Source organism: Triticum dicoccoides, chromosome 7B (assembly GCF_002162155.2).
Source record: "Triticum dicoccoides isolate Atlit2015 ecotype Zavitan chromosome 7B, WEW_v2.0, whole genome shotgun sequence".
In the NCBI taxonomy this organism is placed as follows: Eukaryota; Viridiplantae; Streptophyta; class Magnoliopsida; order Poales; family Poaceae; genus Triticum; species Triticum dicoccoides.
In genome coordinates, this window is record NC_041393.1 from 68,542 (window position 1) to 80,891 (window position 12,350).

The following is a 12,350-nucleotide window of genomic DNA, read 5'->3' on the forward strand; positions in this document are numbered from 1 at the left end:
CCGTCAGAAAAGGAGGAAAAGGAAGAACAAATTCGGACAGCACTCCGGTTGAAAAGAGATGCAAGACTTGGTAAGGCGAAAAGAACTTGAGCAGAGGATACAACACTGGTTAAACAAGATAGGAGCGGTGATGTTGAGTTTAGGTAACTCTTATGTGTGACACCCAATACGTGAGTTGTTCATTTTTCACGCAGGTCAGTGATCAGTGTGTGATTGCGTTGGACGGATACTCTGGAAGTTGGGAGCACAAACTAGAGTAACAAGGAACTTAATTTTGCTTGAGTGTTGACTGTGGTCAAGAAAAGAAGGGACTACAAGTTGCAGGTGGAGTCATATGGAGTCTTCGGAGTAGCAGCGATTCTCATGGGATAAGCTCAAGTCCAATGTACATGAAAGTTTGACGCATGGACAAATCCAGGATGGTGGAGTATATTCGCCAAGGTGAAGTTTATTAGAGTTGTGTCGAATATAGTGTACAAGGTAGGTTACAGTTGTACTTGTAGTTGTATTGTGTTTAGATAGGATATGGAGTCGTGTCCTAGTAGGACACTTGTATCCTAGGCCTCTCATATATAGTGGGGCTAGACACACGATATAACCTATGCCAACATAATAGCACCGGAACGCAGGGGAAGTCGGCGGTTTGTGCTAGTGTCCAGGGCGACCGGGTGCGGTATTGTAGCGGTGTCATGGAAAGGAGCGCCCATAGTCAAGCCCCGGGGATGTAGCCATATCGGTGAACCTCGTTAACAAATCTCGGTGTCGTGCTCGTGTGATTGCTTGGTTCTCGGATAATCAATGGTATGCCTTGGATTTATTCTAACAAGAACCACTCTTCCTGCTTGTTGGATGCCATCGAAAGGGTGGACAAAATGGTGGAAGGAGGAGATGGGAAGCGACGGAGTCGTGCGATTCTTGCCCGGCGTTTGGCCTCGTTTAAATATAGGGCGGGAGGGAGGAGCTTGCCCAACGTTGCGTTTAATGATGGCCCGCTCCTGCATGGATGTGTGGCCGGAGTAGGTTTCTCAGCTTTCACTTGTATTCAATGGAGGCATTTGAATGCGGCGAGGAGGCGTGTTCAGCCGGGCGTGCAGTGGACGGCGCCCTGGGCCGGTGTGCCGCTTCAATGGCAGAGGCAGTGAGAGATCACTCCGTCCTGAGCCGCCTTCAATATGGAGCGGCGCGCTCTACAGGGGCATGAATGCGGGCAGCTGGCGATGGGCGGGAAGTGCGCGCAGGAGGTGGGAGGGGTTTTGGTGAGTCAGAACGGTCAGAAGCGGGCATGGGGGTGGTCACGCAAAGCCCCACACGTTTGTCTTCGATTTGAGGGTGAAAGTACGCCCGGACCATATCGCGGAGCGATACGGGCCCGCGTTGGAGGCTTCCGCTGTTCGGATAGGACGGTCCGAACGGATGCGGGAGATTTGAGAGTCGGCGTTGGAGATGCCTTGAGAACAGAAACAGAGGAAAGCATGGAAATTGAGGCAGAGGACTTTCATCTTCAATTATTCGGGGTGACTTGCTGGATTCTCCACCCGGGCCCGACAGCATGATATTGATAGAATAACATAACATGGGGGAGGCAAGTGATAAATCCACCTCTAGACTCTAGTCTAGTTCCAATGACCAAATCACAAAATCATCTTAACATTTTTGTTTAGGGTCTGCTCTGCTCCTTGCAGTAGTAGAATTGAGGACCAAACTGCTTACACTACACTACATTGCACCAAAAATGAACTTTTCGTATTTAATATATCAATGTCAATGGTAAAACAAAACAAAAAATAGGCATCATGTCACCACCACCTCTCGTCTCATTCCTCTAATTTATACGTACCAGGTCTGGCCTATCTATGCAACAATTTCCCTTGTCAACTCTACTCTTTCTACTATACATTACATTGCATTCATTCATATACACACAAACACTATATTATATATAAATTAAATAAAGAACAAGGCCTAACGTTTCTGGAAGTTCAACACCTTGATGGAGTAGCCAAACACAAAGAAGAAGGCGATGATGAACGCAAAGTGCGCCAGCACCACATACCCAAGGAAATCGTGCTTGATGCCCAGGTTGTCCTCCAAGAACTGCTTCACAAATGTGTCGCTCCCGCCGGGGACCTTGAGAGGACTCTTGTTGTCGCCAAACTGCGACGCCACCACGCCGTAGATGGTCCACGACACAGGGTTGGCCCAGTAGTACCACCTCCACCAGATGGGTATCAACTGCAACAACCAAACAATCATCAGTCTTGACCCAACCAACGAATAACGCCAAAATGCATTGCTTAATTTTGCTTTTGCTTACCGGTCTGACGACGAGGAACCCAGCAAACAGGTTCCAAAGAGGGAGTACAAAGGATATCAGTATGTTTGCGAGCATGGAAGAGGGAGTCAGTGACACCAGCATCATGCCAAACAATGTGAAGTAGTTGAAGCTTGAAACTATGAAGAAGAGGAAATAGAAGAACTTTGCCGCTTTCCACTCATATCCAATCATCGCATAGATGATCGCCGTGTATTCAATCCCCTGCACGATGTTGTACATCACCTCCACACATGTCTGCACCAATGCACAATCCTCAGACTTTGCTCCTTATATTATGAATGAATGAATGGATTCTCAATCAAACTAAACAACAAAATATTACCTGAGCGAATGCATAGGATAACGGAGAGTACATCCCTGCCGCCTTTTCACGGTAGAAAACTGTTCGCTCGATTGACACAACAGGCTGAACCGTGATGCAGTTGGCGGCTCCAAGGAAGAAGACAGCAGCATAAGTGGCTCCAAGTAGATTGAAGAGATCTTGTTGCGAGCCTCTGCAAACGAATCGAACATAAGAAAAGAAAAAAAAGGGGGTCCATACAAGCTACTCCTATATAGTTAATCATTCAAAACTACGTACGTAGCAAACAATATATAGCAAAACAGGATCATACATTTTCGTCCCTTTCTGCCAAAACACCGTGCCAAATACAAGGCCATTGATCATGGTCATGAGGAAGCGCATGGCGTTGTGGGGCGGATTCTTCCAATATGATTTGTATTGCTTCCAGAAGTTTGCAATGCATTGGTTGTAGAAATTCTGAGAATACTTGGTAGGGAATGAGAGATCCTCGTAGCCTGGCGGAGGAACGCTTAATTCCTTAATAAGTTGTTGGTTTTCCCTGCTCATATTTAAGAAATAGGAACTCAGTGTGCATATATAGAAAACAACTGCACTCTGTTTCAACAGAATATGTCCTAGTTGTTTTAAAGTTTCAAGAGAATATGTCCTAGTTGTTTTAACGGGAGCAACAATCAGCAGATAAGAATACTGAAAGGTTGGCTACTTACCTATAAAGTTCAGAATTAGCATAAATTTCAGCAAAGTTTACGTTCAGGCGAGCCTCGGCTAAAGGGGAGCTAACTTCCAGCATCCATGTTGCGGGATTATATCCTTGTGTGATCTTTTCAACTCCTGGAATTGCCTGCAATATAATGCAATGAAAATCTCATGGGTTAGTAAGCAAGTTATTTGCTGCCCCACCGATCGAAACATGTAAGCTAAGGAAACTCGCCTCAAAATATTCAACTAGTTTATAAGAGTGGCGACCAAGTTCACCAGCATAAATAACTTGTCCTCCTCTTTTCATAAGCAGAAGCTACAAAAGGAACCAATCGTGAGTTTGTTGCATTTCCAAAAAAACTTGTAACAAAATAATATGTCCTTTTCTAAAAACAAAATAATATGTAGAGAGAGGTGCATACTTGCATAGTGAGAGAGAGAGAGAGAGAGAGAGAGTACCTCATCAAAAGACTCGAATATATCAATGCTGGGTTGATGGATAGTGCAAACCACAGTTCGCCCAGTGTTGACTGTATTTCTCACTGCCCGCATTACAATTGCTGCGGCTCTAGCATCAAGTCCAGAAGTTGGCTCATCCATGAATATGATTGAAGGATTTGCTACCAGCTCCACGGCAATTGTCAGTCTCTTTCTTTGTTCGGTCGATAACCCGTCCACTCCAGGGAGGCCAACCATAGCATTACGCAACACATCAAGCTCCACAAGAGTCATGACTTCCTCCACAAACAACTGTTGTGAGGGACAAGGTTAATTTCATTTTCATTAGATTAAATCTTTAATAACACAAAGTTTCAAACATAAAGAGCTTGAAACATACGTGGCTTGAATGTATGTATATACTATATAGTACCTTTCTCGTTTTTTCGTCAACATCTGAGGAAAGACGCAGCCAGGCAGAGTAGAGAATGGATTCATATACAGTAACATTTGGTGAATGGATATCGGTCTGTTCACAGTAGCCACTGATGCGGGCAAAAGTTTCTTGCTTTTTAGGGTAACCAGAGAGGGTGATGCTTCCTTCAATCGACCCACTGGTTTTCCTTCCTGCGAGGACATCCATTAGAGTGGTTTTCCCAGCTCCACTCACACCAACTAATGCTGTCAGAACACCTGGCCTAAAAGCACCACTGATATCAGAGAGCAACTGGAGACGACTTTCGGCGAATCCTTGCTCTCTCATTTCCTGAAACACAAGTTGACAAATTTTATGTTAGACCACATCTGCAGATAATGCTATCATGCATACATGATGAATCTATATATGTCCTAACAGTAACACGATATCTGTGAGTAGAGTAGAAAGACTTACTGCAGGCATGTCCACGTAATAGTTTACATGGTTGAAAGATAGTGCAAGAGGCTGGAAAGGCAGGGTGATTTGTGTCTGAGTTGCTCGATTTGTGGCTTCATCATTAGTACCTACACAACACATATTGCAAGTGAAGATAGTGACAAATTAGCATTATTGTTAGCGGCTTCAAGTGGCATCACAAATACGTAAAGTAGATGGTACAATGACTGTAATATGGATATGTAAGAAAGAACTCACCCATCGGTGTTGAAGTGTTTGTCTCATTCTCATTCTCTTGGTCCGAAACTGTGTTTGAGCCGCTGGGAGCTGGAAAAAAACAGAGCATGTATACTACTGTAAGTACCTTGCTAATTAAGGCGTCAAAGAAGAAGAAGAAGAAGAAGCGGCACTCACGGCTCAAGTGCGTAAGCGCCAGAATGTACAATATATTGAACAAAATAGTGAACCCTAGGATGGCTCCCATGGAAACCCAAAATCCCCAATCTCCAGTAAACAAGCCTTTGGATTTAAGAATAGCCTCGCCCACTGTTGATGCATCGATAGATGCTTCAGTGTTTTTCTGTAGCAAATATGAAAAGGCGCAGCATTAGATTAGTTGATTCCTTGCCATCCAGCTTAGAAGAAAGAAACTAAAAGAAGAACAGGGTAAAAAAGAAGAAAAACTTACGTTGGCCCACCTACTGGAAAGGAATTCATTGACTGATATTGCATTTTGACTGTACATCATAGGAGATGACCAGTAAGCCCAGATCCACCATGGTCGGATGTCACCTGTGTAATTAACAAGAGACAAGGAAGGTTTACTACTTTGATCGTCCATGAAAATGAGATTTTTCATGCCAAACAAGGGTGCTTACCTCTAGGTATGACAAATCCTCCAAATATAAAAATAAGAAGGATCACAAACATGCCAAAGGTGTTGGCCACAACCATTGATTTCAAAACAGCACCAAGAAATCGGAACAAAGCCATTGCCATCTGGTGAGTACCGAAGAAAGCTAAAAGCTGACGAAAGAACCTGCGCGCATGCAATGAGCAAATAGCTAGATCAAGTTACAGATTCAAAACTTACTTTTTTAAGTGAAAAGGTTGATGCATGTATAATATATATTCCTCTGTCCGAAAATACTTGTCATCAAAATGGACAAAAAAGGATGTATCTAGAACTAAAATACATCTAGATACATTCCCTTTTATTCATTTTGATGACAAGTATTTCCGGACGGAGGGAGTACCTTGCTGGAGCAGGTGCGAAGCCCATGACATAGTAGGTGAGGACGACCCATACCGCAGACTCCATAAGCGAAACAGGAATTCTTAAGATGATTGTTACCAGCGCAAAGGTCCACGGGGGAAAGAAGAGGAAATCCCTTTGCTTGTAGAAGGTAGGAAGCATTTTAATCGTCAGTTGTAGCTCAGCAAACCCATTGAACAAGACGGTGATCAAACTGAAAGTCAGAGCACCAAAGAATTTGCCGCCGTCGGAGATGTGCCCATATGGCATCTTTGTTCTGAGGAACACAGTCATGGCCATGAGCCCAAGGATGATCAGCTGGGTAACCTTGAAGATGTAGATGAAGGAGTTGCGCTTCATCAACAGCTGCTCTCTCGACAGCACCGTCTTGATCGACTCCCAGCTGGACTGCCCATACTTGTTGGTGGTGAGCGCAGCAGGATGAGTTTTGGACTTGTCAAAAGGGATTTGCAGCTCCTTGAGCATCTGCTGCCCTACGTGGAATGACTTGAAACGTTGGGCAAACTCTGGGACAGACACATGACGATACTGCTGCTGCTCAAGGTACCAGTACTGCTGCTGGTCTTTCTTGGAAGTCACCTCTTGAAGAAAGTCAGCAACCCCTTTCCTTTCAGGGCACCGGAAACCAGCAGCTTCAAAGAATTCCAAGATGTTGTCGCGTGGCCCATGGTACACTATGTACCCTTCTGAGAGCAGAATAATGTCATCAAAGAGGTTGTAGGTCTCTGGCGGTGGTTGTAGGAGGGAGATCATCACGGTCTCATTCATCACATGGACCAGCTGTCTTATGTATTTCACAATCTCAAATGTGCTAGAGCTGTCCAAACCAGTGGAAATTTCATCCATGAACAATGCCCTTGCAGGTCCCGTTAACATCTCCCCTGCCATCGGCAAAAGTAAAAAAATATTAGTTAAGTAAAGGAAATCCTTTTAACAATGAATGATTGAATGAATGGGAGGGTTGAACTTAATCTATGTATTCCTGCACACATACCGGTTGTTACACGCTTCTTTTGCCCGCCAGAAATTCCTCTGATCATCTCATCACCAATGGGCATATCGGCACAAATGTCAAGCCCAAGCACCTGAGATGAGAGTGAGGTGGTTTTTCTTCTTGTTAGACTCAAAAATGTGCCTAGAGAATTTCAAGTAAGTAATTGAGAGGATAGAGAAAAACCTTGAGGGTAAGATCGGTGACAATGTTAGTCTCCTGCCCTTGCACGGCAGTAGCTTTCATGTAAGCATCGATCTCAGGGTCTGGCTTTATGCCAGCTTCGCGCTCCCTGGCAGCGAGCTCAGCGAGCATGTCATATCTGGCACCAACGCCTAAGCAGCGCCTGGAGAAATCGAGCGTCTCTCTTACAGTCATCTCTGCATTGTGGAGATCGTACTGACTAACATACGCGCTGGTCCTCTCGGGGTAGAACTCCTCGAAGGTATGACCACAGTAGGTGATGCTGCCAGATACCTGTTCATTCATGTGGCCATAATATAATGCATGCATGAGTAAAAAGAAATGAATGCTCGCATGAGTGTTGTTGAAGTTGAAAGAAAGAAAGAAAGAAAGAAACCTTGAGGGTTTTGTCGAGCTTGCCAGTGAGAGCTCGCATGAGTGTGCTCTTTCCTGAAGATGGAGGTCCAAGCAGAAGGGTCATCCTGAAAACAAAAACACCATGATGAAATAACTAGTTACTACTAGCTAGTAGGCTTGAATGAAAAGAAAAAGGAAGAAGAATTGATGACCACACCTACGTACGTACCTGGATGGTTTGAGGATGCCGTCGACGTTTCGGAGTATGTTGATGGTCTTCTTGTTGGAGGAAGCGAGGCGTCCCACAAGACTCTGCATGCATGCAGGCAGTGGGCATTTCATTTCATGGACGGATCATGTAAGCAAATAAATCATGTTCCTTCCTTTGTGATGCATGATGCGTGCGGTGCATACACGGAGGGACAGACAGACAGACAGAAGCAGTGGGCACAGTACATACTACTTCCTCCATGGAGGGACAGTACAGAAGCAGACAGGCAGACAGACAGAAGCAAATAAACTATGTTTATATACATCCGTATGATGTAGTCCATTTGAAATCTCTAGAAAGACTTATATTTAGGAACGGAGGGAGTGCATACTAGATAGAGAAGAGGATGTGAAAATTTGATTGATACACTCAATTAAGGATAGGATAGGTCTTGGTCTTGGTATTGGTGTTGGTCTTGGGTTGGGGTCTAAGAGACATTTGGTCGAACACCTGAGGTGCATCTTCCCTCTCTCTGGACTGAGCAGGACTCACTGACCCAATTCACAGTCACAACCTGGTTGGTGGGACCTTCCCTTCCTTTCCTTTCCTTTGGCCGCCGCCGCCGCGGAGGAGGAATTGGCCTTGGGTGGAGGGAGGGAGGGAGGCAAGGAAGAGCAAGTGAAGAAAGTGAATCTGGATGACGTGGAGGGCCTACGGCCACGGCCCACCAGCTGGGTAAAATAAATATCCCTGACCAGAGCAGAGCCACCCTCCTCTCTCTCTCTCTCTCTCTCTCAACAAAAAAAAGCAGAGCAGAGCCAGAGGTGAAAACAAACTGTAAAAAACACATACAGGAAACTAGAGTGTTTTATAGATAAAGAGAGAGAGAGAGAGAGAGAGAGAAATGATGGAAATAAGTTTGGAGTACGTCCGTAAAGAAAGAAATACAAGAGTGTTTATAGATAACTAAAGTAGTGATGTAAATATTAGTATACAGAGGGAGTAGCTAGAATATAAGATGATGGGAAATTTGTCCACAAAAGAAAAAAGAAAGGATATGCATAGAACTTACCTGTAGGAAGTTAGTGGCCGAGTTCCAGAGCGTGGGGAGGGCGCTGGTGCCGACGAAGGCGTCCACCTCCACCGACAAGCCCTGGTACCTCACCTCGATCGCCGGCAGGTCGATGCCCACCCGGTCCACCCGGTCACGGAGGCGTCGGAGGAAGCGCTCGCTGTCGTCCTGGAACACCCTCTCCAAGAGGGCCCGCCCGGCCTCGCCGCTGGCCAGCTGCTCGATGTCCACCAGCCCCTGTAGCTCATCACCGTCGGCGCCTCCAGCTCCACCTCCAGCGTGATTCAGGAGGACCGCGCGGCGCATGCGGTCGTAGGTGGGCAGCTTCTCCAGGGCTGCCCATCGGAGGTTCTCCTCGTCGTCATCGTGGCCCTGCTGCGACGCGGCTCGGCCGAAGGGGTCGTCGGCGCCGGCAGGCTGGCGGAAGGAGTGGGAGATGGAGCCTGTGCCCCCGGAGCGGCGCGAGCCGTAGGAGGAGCCCATGCTGCGGCGGCTGCCGGAGAGCGTGCCCAGCTGTATCTGTATCCCCGGGCCAGGAGGATCCATGGCTGCCTGCCTCTGTGCCAAGCCAAGCTTGATCGCTAGCTAGCTCTGTCTCTGGTCTCTGAAGAGACGAGAGAGTGGTGGAGGAAAGGAAGGAAGACGTTGGCGTTGGGAATGGGAATGGGAATGGGAATGGGAATGGGCGATCCTCACTCCATGTGCACGCCCGATTTTGTTCCTTGCCTTGCCTTGCCTTGCCTTGTGGTAGCAGATGATATGCAAATATCATACATACATATATAGATAGAACATAGGCAAGGCAAGGCCGGTGCATATGCATAGGCATGTGGGAAACGATTCCATTCATGCTCAGCAGCCTGCCTGCCTCATTATCTTTATTATTATTATTATTATATTGTTTCTAGCATAACGAACCAACCAAACGTAATTTGACTGACTGACTGACGTTGATGGATGGATGGATGGGATGGACCGTTTGATCCCATCCATCCATTGCTCTTCAACGAGGACCTCAAGCAGCCTGTGCGAGGTCTTTTCAATTACGCGCTCTGTATGTGTTGTGCCATCCAATACAGGCCTATAGGGACAGAGCTATATTAAAAATTTAAGGCGGGCGAGTCTATGCTTTAACATGTACATAGGCCTTGTTTTTGCTCACTACATAGCATATTACTCATGAAATTGCTTTGGGTTGGGCGTGCCAAGGCATAGTGTAGCTTCGCCGGTACGGGCCTGTATTGGTCCACCGAGCGGTTCGGACGTGCTTTTTCCCGCAAGCCGATGACAAATTAGAGAGGCTTTGCTTCCCGCCCGTATTCCTGCTGCTGTAGAGAGAGGCCGCTCCACATTGCCGGCCCAGAGCAGATGCGGCCTCTCACTAGCATCGGTTGAACACGCCTCCTCGCTACATCCAAACGGATCAAGTCTTCTTGCCTTCCCTTCTTTAAACTCACGCGTGTGGCGAGAAACCTACTCCGGTCATACGTCCATCATCATTGAGGAGAAGTAGGACATGGGAGGCCGCCGCCGCTCAGGTCCCATGAAGGCCACCACCGAGGCCACGCCGGCGTACACAACCGGTGTCTTGCCTGGTCGCAGTCCACCGTCGTCCCCCGCAGCCCCAACAACGAACCCTGATCCATGCAGCTTAGGGCACCCTTCCCCTCTAGCTAAAGCATTAGCCGGTGGTTTCACTTTGATGAGCTACACTGACAAACATGGGGAAGCGAGCGAGCCACCCTTTTGTGCTGAAGCATATACCTCTAGGGCTCACGACAGTCCGATGAGTGAGCTGCCGAACATGGAAAAGACGGCCGGCCGTAGACTAGTCAAGGGTATCCGCGTCGTCGAAATGGATATCTGCCGGCGCCGGTTGTAGACTAGTTTTACTTTAGGCCGGTATCATTTTGAAGTTAAAAATGTATGAATTAAGCCCAGTTTTATGTGAAATCTGTTGCATTTACATGAATTTTCATTCGGTTAGTTCAAACGGTGATTGAAATGTATCCGTGTGCATGACTGGTCAAGGCCGCCATCAAGTCGGCGGTCACATGATCCATGAAAAGAAAAGAGCGAGGGAGTTTGGCAAGTCAAACTTTGCTTGCTTGCTTGGCGCCTTTCCTGCTGCAAGTAACACAGCAGGCTGACCACATTTTACAATTAGTAGTAATAACTTAACAATAACACTAGTAGTAATCACACGCACGCACGGACGCAAGCGACCGCTCCCTCGCTGTATAGCATATGGAGATGGAGATGGAGATGGTGCAGAATTAATAATCCACTCCCGTCCGGCTCCGGCTCCTCTAGACAAGACACGGGAATGGACTGGAGTAGAAGAAGAAGAAGAGACAAAAGCTGGGCTAACTTGCGGAGATCAGAGCATATGCTGCTTCCAACTCTACTCTACATTTCATTTCACTCGCACCCAACCCAACCTAATCCAGTCCATCCATCCATATATATAGCTCTGCTCTTCCTGTGTCTTTGTGTCTTACCTCTATATGCATATGCAGTTTTTTCTTTTTTTTGGAAAAGGGGTGATATGCATATGCAGTTGACGCAGGCTGAAAACGACGGATCCACTACATTTTCCTTATAAATACTTCCTCCGTCCGAAAATACTTGTCCTTGAAATGGTTGTATCTAGACTTATTTTAGTTATAAATACATTCATTTTATCCATTTTCAAGACAAGTATTTCCAGACTAGCTACAACAGTTTTATCCCTTATTTAATTTTCTCCAACTATGTATGTATGATCTTTCTGTGCAGGTTTTCTCTTGAATGTTACGGTGCATATGCATTACTTGCGGCCAGGATTGATTGATTAGTTGTTTTGGTTTAGGGCTTCTTCTCTCTTTCTTTCTTTCTTTCTTTCTTTCTTTCTTTGTACTGTAGTAGTATATATAGTAGTACTGTAGTACTGTAGTTGATTGATTGATTGATTGATTAGTTGTGCACAAGCAACATCAAATATATAGTAGTACTGTAGTACAACATGCATGCATGCATAGAAGCATTCCGTTCCATTGAGTTGAATTGAAATGTTGATCCGGCTGGCTAGCTAGCTAGGTCGTCTCGTCCGTATATATATAAGCAATATAAGGACGCAGGCATCATGCCATACGTAGCTACTACAGCACTCCTTCTAGAAGATCCTAACTAATTACTAGTTAATCAAGGTTTAGCATACGTCATGCATGCATGTGCTTAGCTAGCTGGTTGCTTCCATGTAGAGTATATATAGACCGACACAGGATGCATCCATTCAGGAGCTTATATACAACTCAAGTATGGTATGGGCGGGGTACTCAAACTCAATTCCACTCACCTCAATAATTCCTATGACGCTATGCCCGGCCTACTGCTACCTGCAGTAGGTATATAATCCTTGTTATAATTACGAGAGGAGAGGAGAGGAGAGAAAAAGGATCGATGATTTGCTCACAACAAACGACAACAGCACAAACAGTGCATTCTTACCCTGATTTCAACCCTTAAATTCCATCGCGTTAATTGGTTTTCTCAAAGAAACATAGTACTAAAATTTCCTTTTTCTTCCAAATTACTTCTCCCATCCAACCAAGAGACGACCAATTCCATT

At 45.9% G+C, this 12,350-nt stretch overlaps 1 pseudogene; it reads right to left on the reverse strand.

The window, feature by feature from the left end:
• Positions 1–1,721: 1,721 nt before the first annotated feature.
• On the reverse strand, positions 1,722–9,494 carry LOC119337033 (annotated as a pseudogene).
• Between the last annotated feature and the right edge of the window lie 2,856 nt (positions 9,495–12,350).